Here is an 18,453-nt window from a genome sequence, read left to right as displayed (position 1 = left end):
TATCAATCAGCATGGGTCTACAAATCTCTCTGAGGAAGAGAGCATAGCCCTAGAAAATTTGGAAAAGAACAGAGACGTTGTTATTAAGGCGTCTGACAAGGGTGGCAACCTGGTGCTTATGGACCAATGTGTTTATTTGAATATGTGTCATCAGTTGTTGGACGATGCAGACACCTATGAGGTTCTGGATCATGACCCTACCATGAGCTATAGCCATGAACTATCAGATATTCTGGACAGGGCTAAAGAGGAGAATCTTTTATCCCTTAATGAATGGAAGTTTTTGAGACCGAATAACCCAGTGAGGCCTACCTTCTATGCTTTACCGAAGGTGCATAAGGGTTTGTCCCCCTTAAAAGGGCGCCCTATTGTATCCGGTATTGACTCAGCTACACAGAACAGTGGTATTTATCTAGATAAGATCTTAAGACCCTTTGTCACGTCCCTACCTTCCTATGTCCGCGATACGTCGCATCTATTGAGTCAGTTGGAAGGTATCACAGTGGAATCTGGTACTCTGCTTGTATCAATAGATGTGGAGGCTCTCTACAGTAGCATCCCCCACGTGTGTGGGATGGAGGCCATAACCTACTATTTACAAACGAGAGCGATCGAATGTCGGGAACATAATTTATTCTTGGAGGAACTTTTGCAATTCTGTCTTACCCGTAATTACTTCCTCTTTGATGGGAAGTACTTCCACCAGCTCAGGGGTACTGCGATGGGGAGCCCTTGTGCCCCCTCGTATGCTAATATCTTCCTGGGCTGGTGGGAGGAAACCATCATATTTGGAGAGGGTGAAGTATGGTGGAGCCCTTATATTAGCCTCTGGGCCAGATACATAGATGATATCCTTGTGCTGTGGTCTGGCCCAGAGGCTGAGCTCCAGAGATTTGTGGAGACTATCAATGTGAACAACATTGGTCTCCATTTTACCTACGAACACCATGATATGAGTATTAATTTCCTTGACTTGACAATTTCGAAGGAATTAGATGGTAGCATCAGCACTTGCACCTACCGCAAACCGACCTCTACAAATAGTCTTCTGAGATGGACAAGCCACCATCCGGTTCCCCTCAAGAGGGGGATACCAAAGGGGCAATTCATGAGACTAAGAAGAAATTGCACGGATGATTTAACATACAAGAAACAGGCCAAAGACCTATACCAACGTTTTAGGGCAAGAGATTATCCCCGTGAGGTTCTGGATCCCCCCTTTTTTGATACTTTGGGGATGGATAGGCAGTCCCTGTTGAGGCCTAAGGATAACGCTAGTCGAGCTAAGGAGGAGGTGGTTAGACTCATTGGAACCTTTGACGGGCAGTCAGAGAGGGTTTACCAGGTCCTTAAAAAACATTGGGGGATCTTATTGGCGGATCCAGCGCTAAGGAAATATCTACCACTGAAACCGAGTGTGACATATAGGAAGGGTAGATCTATAGGAGATCGTCTGGTGCACAGCTTATACCAGAGACCACCAAAACTAGGGACATGGCTTGACAGAAAACCCTTGGGCTTTTTCAGGTGTGGTAACTGCACTAAATGTGAAGTCATGTCTCAGGGCAAGGTTTTTCGGAGTGCATCGAGTGGTAGAATGTTTTCTGTAAGGGACTTCGGAAATTGCAAATCTACTGGTGTGATCTATAAAGCTACCTGTACATGTCCTTTGGACTATATAGGGAAGACTCTGAGGGAATTAAGAGTCAGGGTTGGCGAGCATCTGGGGGATATTAGGCATAAACGGGATACCCCAGTTGCTCGCCATATGAATGACTCTCATTGTGGCAGTATCCAGCAAATCTCTTTCAGTATGATCGAATTGGTTAGACCTAAAATTAGGGGAGGCGATCTTGACAAAGTTTTGTTAAGGAGAGAGACTGAGTGGATATATAGGATGCAATCAATGTCCCCGAAGGGGCTGAATGAATGTCTGTCATATACCTGTTTCATTTGAACATCATGGAATTTACCTTTGTTTGACCGGCCTGTTATGCACAAATACAATAGTAGTTTGGAATATATACCGAAACAATCTCCTATCCTGGTATGCTTATGCATGCTCCCAATTTTAGGGAATTAATTATTTATCAAATACTATGTTTATTTAATATTGTTACCCAATTTATCTTAAGGCGTTTTATTATCCCAATGTTTATTTAGAACCATTGTCAATATATCTCTATCATATGTTTGTTCACCGGCTATTGTCCTGGGTTATATATATCATGTAGTTTACCCTTTCCGAGGTTTATCCTCATTCTCTATTCTGTGCAGCTGTTGGGTATTAATCATCATGTCTATGTACTTATTACATTCTATTATATGCTGTATGACATATACCGACGAATTTTTCTGCTCCATGGGCAATTGGGTACGCCCCTTCTCTCCCCTCCCCTCTCTTGCTACTCCTCCTCCCATTCACCACTACGCAGACTCCCTTTGGAGCGCAGACTGCCGTCTGCTTGCGTTCCAAATTAGGGTGAATGGATCAATGCGCATGATCTTGAGAGGGAGAGATGTACGCGCCGCAGTGTCCTTAGGACCCGGAAGTAAATACATCGGGCAGGTGACTGACGGCCTATGGCTTTTGAGAATCCTCATTTATCTTTTTCTTTATATGTTGGTAAGCCTTTGGGGTGCTAATAGGGTTTGTGGTATCCATTTTTGGTGTTATATTGGGATTTTTAACGCAATCATTACCCGGATGTTATTACGCTGCCCCCGACTGGGGGCGGGGCCTATGAAGGTGCGCGGATTTAATGCTATCTATTTATATCCGCCGATTACCACCGCCGGCTTATGCTATCCATCTTCATGGCATGAGGCAATATCGGCCACCACATAATTTCCTCCTGATGAACCGTGCAAACGGGGAAACGCGTCGGGATGACGTCAGCACACGCTAAGTGATCTTTTGTCTCTCTTAGTATCATATCTTGGTCTACCATTCCGGTGTCTATTGTCTGTTTATACTATTGGCTGTATCCAGGACGGACAAAGAACTGAGATGTTTATCGTTGGACTCAATTATTTAATATGACATGGGTCGCTATTGAGCGAAGTGCTGCATTTCTATTGTTATTACCATCCTAAGTGGGGGTGTTTGCTATTGTATGTTGGGGTTATTTTTTGCACTATCTTTTCACCACTGCCCTCCACTATTTTGTTTTCCCACCTTTAATGGTAGGGATTCGTTAGGGAAGTGAGGGACAGCCTACGTCTGAGTGGGGGCGCCAAATAATCGTATCTTAGGGTGCCAACCTCCACAGCTAGGCAGAGGTGAGCAGTAGGTTTTATTGTAGTACCTCAACAGGTTACCTATTGGTGGTATCTTATCGTGGTTATTTAACCAAGGTTTTTTTTTTTTTTTTTTTTTTTTTTTTTTTTTTTTTGGGTTAGGGTTTTATATATGTCATCATTAAAAGCTAAGTTTTAAGGGGATTCTATGTTCAACACTGGCACCATGTCTCACACTGTCACACACTTCGGGCCCCACCTCTTTTCCTCCAGATAATCGGGCCCCAGGGACAGGGGTGGCACTTTCCAGTGGCAGACTGCATGGCTCCTGTCTGATGTGGCCGCACTCACTGCAGCAGACGCAATGCACAAGGACCTCGGCTCTTGCTCTGTGTGTGTGCACTGTGCAGAGCTCGGTGCCGCCTCCATCTTCTCTCACCCTCACCTACTCCTGAACATGACAGCGTCACAGCAGCACTGACCGGAGCTCTGCAGGAAGAGATTGGAGGAGCCAGAAAAGGTCACCAATTCTGTGATGCTGCCTCCTAGTGGCTCCAGAACTAGGGCTTCTCACTGGGCTGCAGGAGGGCCCTGGGGCCCCACTATTCCTGACTGTGGGATCAAGCTGCCAGCACTGCACTATGCTACACTACACTACACTGTCCCTCCATAACACCAGTACTGGTTAGTGGTTAGGAAACTGCTGTGTAGGATGTCTCCCTGTACTCACATCACTTGCTGCTGTCGGGACCAGAGGAGGGGGAGGGGGTGACCAAGTGTCTGTACTGGAAGAGGAAGCAGCCATCATAGTCTTCTGTTGTATTGGGGGCTCCTCCTATTGACTTCTGCCCTAGCTGTCTGCTGTCCTGGGATGATGGGGCAGGTGGTGAAGGCCCTGCAGGATAGATAAGTATATATAATAGTGTGAGTATGATGGTATGTGTATATACTGTATGTAATATATAGTGTGCAGTATATGTATTTTCTTGTTTGTAAATAAGTGTCTATGGATATACTGGAGATGATCCTTGTATATGTAATAGTGTATCTGCAGTATATAGTGTAGGGAATGTATAGTTTACAGTGTGTGTATATATATATATATGTATTATATATATATATATCTCAGTGTAAAGTGACTATAGAGTGGCCATGTTTGCAGATGAGCGCTGCGCTCTGTACCCTAAGGGTATGTGTCCATGGGCCGGATTGCCGGCACTTTGGACGGAGCGGAAGACCCGCTCCACCTGAAGCACCGCCCCTTTCTGTACGCGCGGTGATTCCAAATGTGTTCATTGCACACATCCAGAATCTCCGCACCCCATACATAGGGCCCTGTGATTTACCTTGCGGAGACGGAGCGCATGCTGCATTCTTTAAAGACGCGCCGTATGTCCGGAATCGCAGGGCCGCCGGGTGCGTGTTCGCACGCATAGTGGAGACGGGATTTCATAAAATCCCCTCCACTATGCTGTTAACATCTGGACGCTGCGGGTTGAACGCTGCAGTTGTACGCGGCGTTCAATCCACAGCTAATCCGGATGTAATACTGAACGTGGAAACATACCCTAATGCCAGCACACAATGCATGTGTGTATGTTCAGGAATTATCTCCCTCAAAGAGTCTTATCTTTAATAACACACCTCACCTATAATGCGTGAGTAGACATCATATACCAGTATACTGTATGTATATATATGTGAGCATTTTACAGTAGCCGCAAAATATTTTTTTTCTTGTGTTGTGCGTTCTTTTGAAAAAAAATGCAGCCAAAATTTGGGTAGCTGGCGCACCACAATGATATAATGAGTCAAATATGGGGGTGCAAAAATAGTGGCTAATACATGGAATAATTGAAAGCACAAGAAAAAGAGCCACCGAAGCATATGCACACCACCAAAATTATAATGAAAAAATACATAAGCTTTATTGGTAACATGATTAAAAACAGTTAAAAACCATAGATGACTACCTCTGTGAACATACTCCTAAGGCCACCCTGTGTCACAAAAAACTCACATCAAATAATGGAGCATATACATAATTTGTAACAATGAACCAATGTTGTGCACACAATACTAGCAATTTGACTACAGGTAGTCCGTGTGATGCTCAGCAGGCCGTATTCAAGAAAATAGCAGCTAAGGCCGGTTTCACACGTCAGTGGCTCCGGTACGTGAGGTGACAGTTTCCTCACGTACCGGAGACACTGACACACGTAGACCCATAAAAATCAATGCATCTGTTCAGATGTCATTGATTTTTTGCGGACCGTGTTTCCGTGTGCCAAACACGGAGACATGTCAGTGTTCGTGGGAGCGCACGTATTACACGGACCCAATAGAGTCAATGGGTCCGTGTAAAACACGGACCTCACACGGACATTCTCCGTCTGGGGTCCGTGTGCGTGCAGGAGACAGCGCTACAGTAAGCGCTGTCCCCCCCACATGGTGCTGAAGCCGCGATTCATATGTTCCCTGCAGCAGCGTTTGCTGCAGAGAAAATATGAATAATAGTGTTTAAAATAAAGATCTATGTGTCCGCCGCCCTCCCACCCCCTGTGCGCCCCCCCCGCTGGTCAGAAAATACTTACCCGGGTCCCCCGTCGGCTGTCACTCCTTCCTGGTCTGGCCGCGGCTTACTGTATGCGGTCACGTGGGGCCGCTCATTTACAATCATGAATAGTCGGCTCCGCCCCTATTGGAGGTGGAGCCACATATTAATGAGTGTAATCGACCGCATACAGTAGAGAAGCCGCGGCCAGACCAGGAAGGAGCGACAGCCGACGGGGGACCCGGGTAAGTATTTTCTGACCAGCAGGGGGGCGCACAGGGGGTGGGAGGGCGGCGGACACATAGATCTTTATTTTAAACACTATTATTCATATTTTCTCTGCAGCAAATGCTGCTGCAGGGAACATATGAATCGCGGCTTCAGCACGATGCAGAGTGGGTACCACACGCTCCGTGTGGTACCCACTCGCCATACGGGTGGCACACGTGTGCCGCACGTATGGCCTACGTGAGTTCCCAGGCACACGGACACGGATATCTCCGGTACCGATTTATTCCGGTACCGGAATTATCTGGACGTGTGGGACAGCCCTAATAGATACAGAAATGGGTATACTCAAAGCCCAGTAGTATTAACAGCCCAAACATGTCATATGGCCTCCAAAAAATATCAATATAGACAGGTATAGAGCATGTGGCCAAAAAGTGCCCCAGGACAAAAAAAAGAGAATGTCTGAAACATGGATAGATATCACCTGCGCTTGTTGAAATAAGGGACCATGTAGGAGCAGTCAAATGCTGCTCAGGGCATAAAGGCTAAATAGCTCATAGAGGAGGCCATAAAGCTGTGCAACCAAGGAGCAAGTTACATCAGAGGGAGAACCCAACGCGTGTCGCTGTTCAAAGGACAGCTTCGTCAGGGGAAGTGGCTATGCCGCAACCAATAGAGCTGATAAATACCTCGTTCAATTGTGGTTAATAAGATCCGGGGTGTGGCTGGCCCGGGGCAGGGACTGGAAGACCGGAAGTGATGCATGGAAGAAGGGAAAAAGTATGTCCAGATAGATGAAGTGCGCATGCGCAGGTGAGGAGGCCGATGACGCGCATGAAGGTCAAAATAGAGAAACTTAGGTGGAAGACTAATAGAGCGCAGCGTGTCAATTCTTCCAGTGTTTTTGCTGCATTTCTTTTACCTTTTTAAATGAATGCATCAAAAATGCACATAAGGTGCGCAGCATTTTCTTGCCAACACTCCATTTTTTATAGCAGAAAACTGGCTTAAAAAAAGCAGTGTGTGAACATCTTCAGAGCACGGGTGGGATCCAGTATTTCTGCATTCTCATATTTATTTATCATTATGGTCATTATATAATGGACGCAATAGTCCACGCAGTAAAACAGCAGATATTTCACTATATGAAGGTGCAGAGATGAGTGCAGTCAGGGTCTGCGCTGGTTATCATGTCAGTTTTATATGGTCGCTGAAGTCTCTTTTTATATTTTCACAAACTATTACATGTGTGACACAACACTGCATGAGAACCCCAGGGAGAGCAACTGCCGACACCGCGGGAACGGCGCCAGCACGGGAGGTGAGTATAGGCTTTATTATTTTATTGGTGCCAAACATTTACATCAAGAAGGGGTTGTCCTATTAGTGGACACCCCCTGTAATATATAAAGCCTGTGGACTCTTTGTTGTGCAGTTCCTCTATTGCTACTCCTGGAAATGTGGGTATAGCGCCTGGCCTAAGCAGACACACCTGATGTTACCTATAGGGCAACAGCTGCTCTACAAAGCAATTTACTGCATGCCCTGCAATTCTTAGAACTGCAACTGTCACTTGATGGGTTAAATCAATCAGTCACAACGCAAAATCAGTACCCCAGGCCTAACTGACATCTAGGGGTCACCATTCTCCTCCTAAATAAGATGCGTCCATACAGTCTGATACTGTCAGCAGTGATCAGCCAAGATTAGACTGGATAGGGAGACAGATGAATGGTACCAGCCATTTGTCAGTTTATTCATAGATTTTCAGGAGAAATAACAGAGGAACGACAAAATGCAAAAAAAAACTCCATAATGGTTTCCAGGTATCCACTATCAAAGACAAGTGAAGACGGCAGAAAGGTCCTTGTTACTAGTGATGAGCGAATATACTCGTTGCTCGGGTTTTCCAGAGCATGCTCGGGTGATCGGGTGGAGTATTTGTTAGTGTTCGGAGATTTAGTTTTTGTTGACTCAACTGAATGATTTACAGCTTCTAGCCAGCCTGAGTACATGTGGGGGTTGCCTGGTTGCTAGGGAATCCCCACATGTAATCAAGCTGTCTAGTAGCCGCAAATCATCTAGCTGCCGCTAGGAAAACGAAATCTCCAAGCACTAAAAAATACTGGGAGACCACCTTAGCGTGCTCTGGAAAACCCGAGCAACGAGTACACTCGCTCATCACTACTTGTTACCTCTCCCAAGAATGGTCTGATCAGTGCTGTAGACTTATAAAGTCAGAGCGTAATAATCCTCCGCTGACTGCACAGACCTGTTATCTGAGCACAATGTGGCCACTTTATGGGGCTATAAGGTTATATTAGTGTATACTTATCTCTGACTAAAGTACAGGTGTATGTCTGTATATCTTGACCATGTAATTAGAAAGTTCCCTGTCCCATCAGGGATATTTATGACATATTGATGGGATATATCATCTACGGTATGTTACATACATAAAGGTCCCACCTGGGTCATTCAGAAATTTTGGGAGTTCCTATAGAAATGAATGGAGAGTAGCACATGCTTTGTCACCTTTTCTGGAAGCCACCGCTGGGTCCCAATTTTTTCCGTTCAACAGTGGAACATTCGGACATACACTATATGGCAGATCCTTTCAGTTCGTCATTATTATCTGTTCACTATATGGTGGTAATATTTTGTCTTGATTATGGTGTGATGGTATTTGTCCCTTGATGTGGTATTATTCGGTCACTATGTGATGGTAATATATGGACTTGTCATGGCGTGACGGTATTTGTCCATTGTATATGGTGTTACTGGTAATTAAAAAAAAAATGTATGTGACTCATTCCCTTGAAGAAAACTTAAAAATGGACCTAAAAGAGTATTGGATATTTAAAGACATTTTTAAGAGGTTAGAGTAGAGTATTACCGTCCCAAAAGAGTCTGCCTTGTTGTGGTGGTGGATAAAAAAAAATATTTTGGCCAAAACAAAAGCTGTTGGCTATGCATGTGTATGGTATTCAATGGGAACTGATAATGTGTGATTGGTGAGGACGGGATGCAGAAGTGGAGTTTTTCCAAGAGTGGGCATTGGGATTGTGGAAGGTTCGATGGGTGGAGGCAGAGCTGGGGTGGAGCCTGGGGGGAGTCTCAAGGGGGCCTCAAAAATGTTTCCAGAATGGGGCCCTGAAATTCCTGGTGGCAGCCCTGTACACGACGCATCTGAGTGCAGCAGCCCAGTCTTCAACTTACACCATGCATCTGAGTGCAGCAGCCTGGCCTTAAACTTCCACCACGCAGTCGAGTTCAGCACCCCAGGAACAGGAAAAAAACGCCAAGGAAACAACAAAATGAAGGCCAGGAAAAGAAAAGTAGCGAAGAAACATTAATCACCCCCCTCGACCCATCCCTCCGAATGTGTCTTTGTTTTCAAGTCTGTCCACACCTTCCCTTGGTTCTTTCCCATCCAATGTGTCAATCCCTTCCAACTTGTATTCCACTCCTAATGTGTCCTCTTCCCTCAATGTGTCCTCTGCCATTGTTTCTGACCCAATCCTCCAATTCACTGCCACTTCCCCTGTAAAAACTTCCCCAACCACTCCTAGCCTACCATCACAGCCCGACACCCCCCAGGTCCACAATTTAACTCCCTCCCGCAGACCCCAAAAGCAAAGCCCATTATTTTCCTTTTTAAAAAATGTATTTGTTACTTTTTAAATTGTTTTTATTTTTGTTATTAAAAATTATTTTGTTTCACAATACCTGTGTCCCTGTGTTTTCTTTATCTCTTTATTTAAACGTGTGTATTGTTGAGTGAAGTATTAACGGGTGTTACAGTCAAGGTGTTTATTATTAAAGTTACAGTCAAAGTGTTAGTATTAAAGTCAGCAAAAAAAACAGGTACATAACATTACAGGTATATTTTACTTAGCGACTTACACCATGTTGTCTTACCACGCCACACGTCCAATATCCGAAGCAAAGTAGGCAGCTATTTTATCCCTAGTTTGGGCAACTTCCACTGTAGTCCTCAGAGGGTGAGCTTGGTAATCTTGCAATGTGGTATTAACAGGTTCCCCAAGTTCTAAGTGGGGTCGCTCTTTTGCCAGGATGTAATTGTGCATAACAACACATGCTTTCACAACCTCATCAATTGTCTCAATTTTAAGATTGATAGCTGTACCCAAAATGTGCCATTTAGATACCAGCAATCCAAAGGCACACTCCACAGTTCTTTGTGCCCTTGTCAGTCGGTAGTTGTAAATCCTTTTGGTGTGATTCAAGTCCCGACTTGAGTACGGTTTTATGAGGTTGACACACATTTGAAACGCCTCATCCCCAACCACAACAAATGGCATTGGCGGTCCTTCAGTGTTCGGAAGAGGTCGTGGCTGTGTAAAATTGAAATCATTGCCATACAAACGTTAGCCCATGACTGAGTTTTTGAATGTCTGGGAGTCATTTCCTCGTCCAAATGAGCAAATCTGCAATCACCATGAGAACAATCGAAAAGTATTTTTTGTAATTGAAATACTTAATACTTAATACATTTTTAAAAACAATTTTTTTTTACTTTTGCCATGCTTCAATAGTCTCCATAGGAGACTAGAAGCTGCCATAGATCGATCGGCTCTGCTACATAGAGGAGATGGTTAGATCGCCTCTATGTAGTAGAATTGCTGACTTGCTATGAGTGCTGACCACAGCAATCCGTCAGTGACAGCCATAGAGGTCTCCAGGAGACCTTGGGTTGTCATGCCGACACACCGGTGACCCGCGATCACGTGACGCGGGTCACCGGTGTGCGTATTTCCAGCGCAATTGCCGGAAGTGTCATTTAAATGCCGCTGTCAGCGTTTGACAGTGGCATTTAACTAGTTAATAGCTGCGGGTGGATCGCGATTCCACCAGTGGCTATTGCGGTCACATATCAGCCGTTCAAAACAGCTGACATGTCCCGGGAAGATGTGGGCTCAACGCCGGAGCCCACATAAAAGGAAGCGTATCCGACATCGGCATACTATTACACCCGATGTCGGAAAGGGGTTAGTTACCACAAAACTGTGCATACACATTGTACACACACTGCTTCGTTCAGTACATGTCATACACACATACAGTGGGGAAAAAAATATTTAGCCAGCCACCAATTGTGCAAGTTCTCCCACTTAAAAAGATGAGAGAGGCCTGTAATTGACATCATAGGTAGACCACAACTATGAGAGTCAAAATGAGAAAACAAATCCAGAAAATCACCTTGTCTGATTTGGCAACATTTATTTTGCAAATTATGGTGGAAAATAAGTATCTGGTCATTAACAAAAGTTCATCTTAATATTTTGTTATATATCCTTTGTTGGCAATGACAGAAGTCCAACGTTTTCTGTAAGTCTTCACAAGGTTGGCGTACACTGTTGGTGGTATGTTGGCCCATTCCTCCATGCAGATCTGCTCTAGAGCAGTGATGTTTTGGGCCGGTCGCTGGGCAACACGGACTTTCAACTCCCTTCAAAGGTTTTCTATGGGGTTGAGATCTGGAGACTGGCTAGGCCACTCCAGGACCTTCATATGCTTCTTACGAAGCCAATCCTTCATTGCCCTGGCGGAGTGCTTGGGATCATTATCATGCTGAAAGACCCATCCACGTTTCATCTTCAATGCCCTTGCTGATGGAAGGAAGTTTGCACTCATAATCTCACTATACATGGCCCCATTCATCTTTTCTTGTACACGGATAAGTCATCCTGGTCTCTTTGCAGAGGAAACAGCCCTAAAGTATGATGTTGCCACCCCCCATACTTCACAGTAGGTATGGTGTTTTTTGGATGCAACTCGGCATTCTGTCTTCTCCAAACACAACAAGTTTTGTTTCTACCAAACATTTCTGCTTTGGTTTCATCAGACCATATGAAATTCTCCCAATACTTTTCTGGATAATCCAAATGCTTTCTAGCAAACTTCAGACAGGCACTGCAGAGTCCCTGGTGGCGTAGTGTGTTACTGATGGTAGCCTTTGCTACGGTGGTCCCAGCTCTATGCAGGTCATTCACTAGGTCCCCCCTATGTGGTTCTGGGATTTTTGCTCACCGTTCTTGTGATAATTTTGACTCCACGGGGTGAGATCTTGCGTGGAGCCCCAGATCAAGGGAGATTATCAGTGGTCTTGTATGTCATCCATTTTCTTATTATTGCTCCCACAGTTGATTTCATCACACTAAGCTGCTTGCCTATTGCAGATTCAGTCTTCACAGCCTGGTGCAGGGCTACAATTTTGTTTCTGATGTCCTTCAACAGCTCTTTGGTCTTCACCACATTGGAGTTTAGAGTGTGACTGTGTGAGGTTGTGGACAGGTGTCTTTTATAGGAATAGCAAGTTCAAACAGATGCCATTACTACAGGTAATGAGTGGAGGACAAAAGAGCCTCTTAAAGAAGTTACAGGTCTGTGAGAGACAGAAATCTTGCATGTTTTAGGTGACCAAATACTTATTTCCCACTATAATTTTCAAAATAAACGTTGCCAAATCAGACAAGGTGATTTTCTGGATTTGTTTTCTCATTGTAAGGCTGCCGTCACACTAGCAGTATTTGGTCAGTATTTTACATCAGTATTGGTAAGCCAAAACCAGGAGTAGAACAAATAGAGGAAAAGTATAATAGAAACATATGCAACACTTCTGCATTTATCACCCACTCCTGGTTTTGGCTTACAGATACTGAGGTAAAATACTGACCAAATACTGCTAGGGTGACGGCAGCCTGACTGTCATAGTTGTGGTCTACCTATGATGTCAATTACAGGCCTCTCTCATCTTTTTCAAGTGGGAGAACTTGCACAATTGCTGGCTGACTAAATACTTTTTCCCCCACTGTAGCTCTGCTGCATACACAATCGTATACTCTGTTCTATGCACGCACTAGTCCGCTTCGTAGACATAGTACACACACGCTCCACTTCAAACATGTCATCACACACACGGCTCGACTCCGTACACGTTGTACACACACTGCTCAGCTCCATACACCTCGTACACACACGGCTCAGCTCCGTACACTTCGTACACACATTGCTCAGCTCCGTATACTTCGTACACACACGGCTCCTCTCCGTATACCTTGTACACACACAGCCCGACTCCATACACCTCGTACACATGTGAGCAGGTTGTGGGATGCAGTGACGGACAAGAGACAGAGCACTCAGGGAGGTAAACAGTTAAACGTGGAAAAATAAGCAGTTTAGATGTAAAAGGATATACTGGTTGAAGGAATAACGGATATAGTAGGGGTAATAGTTCAGCGGGGGGCAGCGGGGATGCTCGGGCGCAGGCCGGAGTTGTGGCCCTGCTTGAGGAACTGAGCACTCACTTCTCCCTGCTGCACACTGTCTGTTCTCGCCAAGTCTGACTGCTTCCACGCGCGCTGTGGCTTTTTTAGCTTACCCACACCCCCTGCTCCCGGATGCAAGTCTAGATCCGGTCCCCTAAGCTTTCCCCCGGACAAAAGATGTGACAACCCCGACAGTTCTGGACCCAGAAACCAAGTACCCACGGCTCGGTCCTCCTTCCTACACACACACGGCCCTGCTCTGTACACCTCGTACACACACAGCCCGGCTCCATACTCCTCGTACACGCACGGCTCTGCTCCGTACACCTCATACTTCGTACACCTCGTATACAAACGACTCCACTCTGTACACCTCGTATACACACGGCTCTGCTACATAGACATTGTACACACATGGCTCCGCTCCGTACACCTCGTACACACATGGCTGCTCTCTGTACATGTCATACACACGCGGCTCTGCTCCATACACCTTGTACACACGCGGCTCTGCTCCGTACACCTTGTACACACGCGGCTCTGCTCCGTACACCTTGTACATACACGGCTCTGCTCTGTACACCTTGTACACACACGGCTCCGCTCCGTACACCTTGTACACACACGGCTCCGCTCTGTACACCTTGTACACACACGGCTCTGCTCCGTACACCTTGTACACACGCGGCTCTGCTCCGTACACCTTGTACATACACGGCTCTGCTCTGTACACCTTGTACACACACGGCTCCGCTCCGTACACCTTGTACACACACGGCTCCGCTCTGTACACCTTGTACACACACGGCTCTGCTCTGTACACCTCGTACACACGCGGCTCTGCTCTGTACACCTCGTACACACACGGCTCCGCTCCGTACACCTTGTACACACACGGCTCTGCTCCGTACACCTTGTACACACACGGCTCTGCTCTGTACACCTTGTACACACACGGCTCTGCTCTGTACACCTCGTACACACACGGCTCCGCTCCGTACACCTTGTACACACACGGCTCTGCTCCGTACACCTCGTACACACACGACTCTGCTACATCCACCCTGTAAACCCCTCCTGACCCCACACAGAAACTTCCCCTCATCCAGCACCATGACAACCAGCACAGCAGAGTCCTGCACACACTGAGGCCCCTGATCATGTGACCCCTGACTCCTCCCCTCCTGTGACCTCATCGCAGGTCCTGAGCGCACAGAACAGCCATATATGTGGTGTGCGGCTCTGCAGGTGGAGGTAGGTGCTGGAGATTCCCCATTACTGGGCGCAGGGGACATTAACCCCCTCAGTGTTGTAGGCACGTTGCATTGGATATAACTTTTTCACATTATTTGGCCGATGTTTCAGTGTATTACATTTGTTTCATGCGTTTTCAGTCACACAATAATAGAGCCATTCTAAAACACCTTTTTCTCAGTTCCTGTAGATAAGCTTACTGGGAAAATGGCAGAAAAATCACCAAACCCAGAGAAGGCTTCATAAAATCACACAGATGTCAAACACAAAACCCCGTGTGTAGCCTCTATAATAATGATTGATATAGAATATAAAGTCACATTGTTCTCATCTGCAATAACGCTGTTTATGAATCCGCTCTGAGGTCATTTCTTCACTTCTACCATGAGAAACTCCTGAAGAAGCTTTGTTGAAACGTATATTGGGGCGGCAGAGTCACAGAATTGTGGATAAAGATTCTAGGTGAGTTACCATCTGTATGGATATCTCATGATTTGTATCTCTATTACATCAGATTGACTTCACTATTGACTTCATCATCGTTTTTATTGCTGGATTGGAGATATTCTGTTTTAAATCTCTGTATGTGACAATAATGGGATCATCAGGCAGGCTAGACTGGCTCCGAAACGCATAGCAACAATTAATGTTTTTACTATTACCCCAGTAGTATATCACCTCATTACCCGTGACATCGCTGAACCAAACCACCATCTCTACCTTCCTTGGATTTCTATCAGAATGTCATTGGAGTCCAGCGGGTGGAGGAGCAGCCATTCAAATTGACCTAAATTTTTCTCAGCATTGTGCCTGCTCTTGCACAACAGGCTCAGGTGAGTACCTCCAACACTGAAATACAGTTTTTCCTAGTATAATCTGCGCAAGGTGTGCTTTCTTTTCTCTTTTTTTCTTTCATATAATGGGACTGTGTGTTATACTGGGGGCAGGACGGGGCCATGACTGGATGTAGTGATCATGTGACGACGGTAACAGCTCCGCAGGTTTCTTAGGCTACTTTCACACTAGCGTCGTACTCGGCCCGTCGCAGTGCGTCCGGCCGACGTACCGACGCTAGCAGTGAATGCGCCACACAACTGGGGCAGCGGATGCATTTTTCCATCGCATCCGCTGCCCCATTGTGAGGTGCGGGGAGGTGGGGGCGGAGTTCCGGCCGTGCATGCGCGGTCGGAAATGGCGGTCCGCCGGCAGCAAAAAATGTTACATGTAACGTTTTTTGCAGCCGACAGTCCGCCACAACACGGCGCAACCGTCGCACGACGGTTGCGACGTGTGGCAAAGCATCGCAATGCGACGCTAATGCAAATCAATGGTGAAAAAACGCATCCTGCAAGCACTTTTGCAGGATGTGCTTTTTCAACCAAACGACGCATAGCGACGTGCAGTGCACGACGCTAGTGTGAAAGAGGCCTTACATGGGATCTTTATGATGTTCCATCGTCATCTTCTCCCCATTCAGGTCCCTACAATATCGGATCCTCTCAGTGGAGATCTTCCATATAAGAGAATTCTCCTGAGTGACCCTACAAGGATGGATAGGGACAGGGACAAGATGGCGGAGAGGATATTACACCTCACCCTAGAGATCCTCTTCCGGCTTACTGGAGAGGTGAGAGATTCTGATGACGTCACATTACATCATTCTTATCTATGGGAATAACAGATGGACACAACTGGAGAGGTGAGGACTCTGGGAATGTCTGTAGTGAGATTTATTAATGTGTCTCTCCATAACCAGGATTACACAGTAGTGAAGAAGACCTCTAGTGAGCGCTGTCAGGCCCCTGTGTCTGAGGGGTGGGGAAGACCCCTGAGCCCAATCACGGGGCCTCCACTTCACCCCCTGATACATGAGGACATCAATGACCAGAAGATCCTAGAACTCACCTACAAGATGATTGAGCTGCTGACTGGAGAGGTGACACTGCTGGGAATGCTGGGACATTATACAGTAACGCTATGGAGGGATCGGGGGATGACGGTATCATTGTATGTGTCAGGTTCCTATAAGGTGTCAGGATGTCGCCATCTATTTCTCCATGGAGGAGTGGGAGTATTTAGACCGACACAAAGATCTGTACCAGGACGTCACGGAGGTTCCCCAGCCCCTCACATCACCAGGTAATAGACAGGACTAAACACACACGGCCTATAATTATCAGTATGTAAAGAATGAATTCAGTCCCTGTATATGTTTCCTCCAGTTCGATCCAGTAAGAGGACAACACCAGAGAGATGTCCCCATCCTCTTCTTCCTCAGGACTGTAAACAAGAAGATGTCGATGTTCCCCAGGATCATCAGGTAGATGGAGAGAAGGTGTCATGAGATCTCCACTATGATGTGTAGAAGGCTGTGAAGGTCTTGTGTTCAGTCGTGTATTGTCCACCAGTATTACACACTGATCAACCAACTTATTGACGACACCTGCAGCTATTTGATAACTACTGCTGTTCCTTGTGACTGTCACGTCAATTTCTGATCTTTTTTGTTCTTTGATAAATTATTGCATGATAATTTTCCATCTGTGTGTGACCTTTACATCTTTTTGTTACAGTGTAAAGATCTCATCTCTAGTAATACTTCAGAGACATATGTGAGTGATGATGAGTGGTGTAAAGTGGAGATTCTTACGGAAAGTGACCCAGGTAAGTTCCCATCTGCTACAATTATGTGTTGAATTTATTGGGCTGCATGATACAAAGAGTTTTGATGTGGATTATAGAGACAGACAATCTTTGGTGTGTGATGAATTTACTTTCTGAGATCTGCTACATGCTGCATCTAAAAATTCTGATTGTGTCACAACTGCTGCACACAATAAACTAAATGATACGTCTTTAGAAGCAAGGTCTCTTTCCCTACACCGTGCTGCGCTCAGATGAGGTAGCAAAAATCTGTTTACAGATTCCTTTCAAGAAGAACCAGCTTTTATCTTCAGGCTGAAACTGATCAATCCCTTCAACTTGGACTATGCAGTGTAGGTGGTAGACTGAAATGAAATCTAAGTTGAAGTGCAATATTTCACAGAGCATACACTAAAGCATTGCTGTGCCATTGGTCCTCAATCACACACATTACTATGCTGTCAAATGAGCTGGGAAACTGTGGATGTGGAGGACATGATTCCAATACCTGTGGTTGTCGCATTGGCAGTTGTGTTATAAGGGAAGTGGCCGCTGAGGTGGTAGTGGCACTCTTAGTCAGGGCAAATCTTGATGTGAACATCAGGAGGAGGGCAAGGAGCTGAAGACACTTGCACATTGAGACAACCGTTATCTGAGTTCTGGATGATAATGATTGTGTGGTGTACAAGACCTGTGAATCAGATCTGCCTAATGGGGAAGTAATGTCAGCAGAAGAGGAGGTTGGTTTCTTAAGCGACAAAGAGAGGACCAGACGTCTGGCCTAAAGACCTTCTCGGGCAGATCTGTTTCTCCTGTCAGCTTGTGAGTAAGTGATGCCGCAATCACTGTTAGTGTCTGAGGCTTGACAGCAGCTGAAAGCTCTGGTGGTGGTTGTAATGATGGTGTCTTCATTAAAATATCACCCTCCCTCCCATGCACGTCACAGTGCCCTGTGCCTTGGAGTTGTCGCCTTGGAATCCTGCACCCTAGCATTTTTTCCACAATCCATACCTTCTCTTCTTTTCTATGGGCAGTGTATTCAGGGATCTTCTGCACAGGCGCTGGCGACTCACTGCATCTTACGCTCCCTGCATAGTCATCGCTAGGAACCATGTGAACAATCTGCCTTATATCAAATGGCTTGGTATTCATTTTTGGACCATTTTTTTAAATCTTAACAAGCATGAAAATTTTGCCAGTGCCAGTGTTGATTAGTACCGGTTACCATCTGTGAGG

General features: G+C 45.8%; 2 protein-coding genes across 2 annotated transcripts in view; both read left to right on the top strand.

Annotated features, from left to right (window-relative positions):
* The window catches only part of LOC143767328 (uncharacterized), a 56,265-nt gene that overhangs the window by 33,791 nt on the left and 4,021 nt on the right, over positions 1-18,453 (top strand). The gene's annotated exons all lie outside the window — the stretch shown is intronic.
* The window catches only part of LOC143767327 (uncharacterized), a 760,398-nt gene continuing 756,534 nt past the window's right edge, over positions 14,590-18,453 (top strand). The window contains exons 1-2 of the mRNA XM_077255569.1: positions 14,590-15,036; positions 15,242-15,407. The gene's annotated coding sequence lies outside the window, so the exon portion shown is untranslated. The remainder of the gene's footprint in view (positions 15,037-15,241; positions 15,408-18,453) is intronic.

The sequence above is a fragment of the Ranitomeya variabilis genome, chromosome 4 (assembly GCF_051348905.1).
Source record: "Ranitomeya variabilis isolate aRanVar5 chromosome 4, aRanVar5.hap1, whole genome shotgun sequence".
Classification (NCBI taxonomy): domain Eukaryota; kingdom Metazoa; phylum Chordata; class Amphibia; order Anura; family Dendrobatidae; genus Ranitomeya; species Ranitomeya variabilis.
Note: the sequence above shows the minus strand (reverse complement) of the source record. Positions and strands in the feature narration are given on the sequence as shown.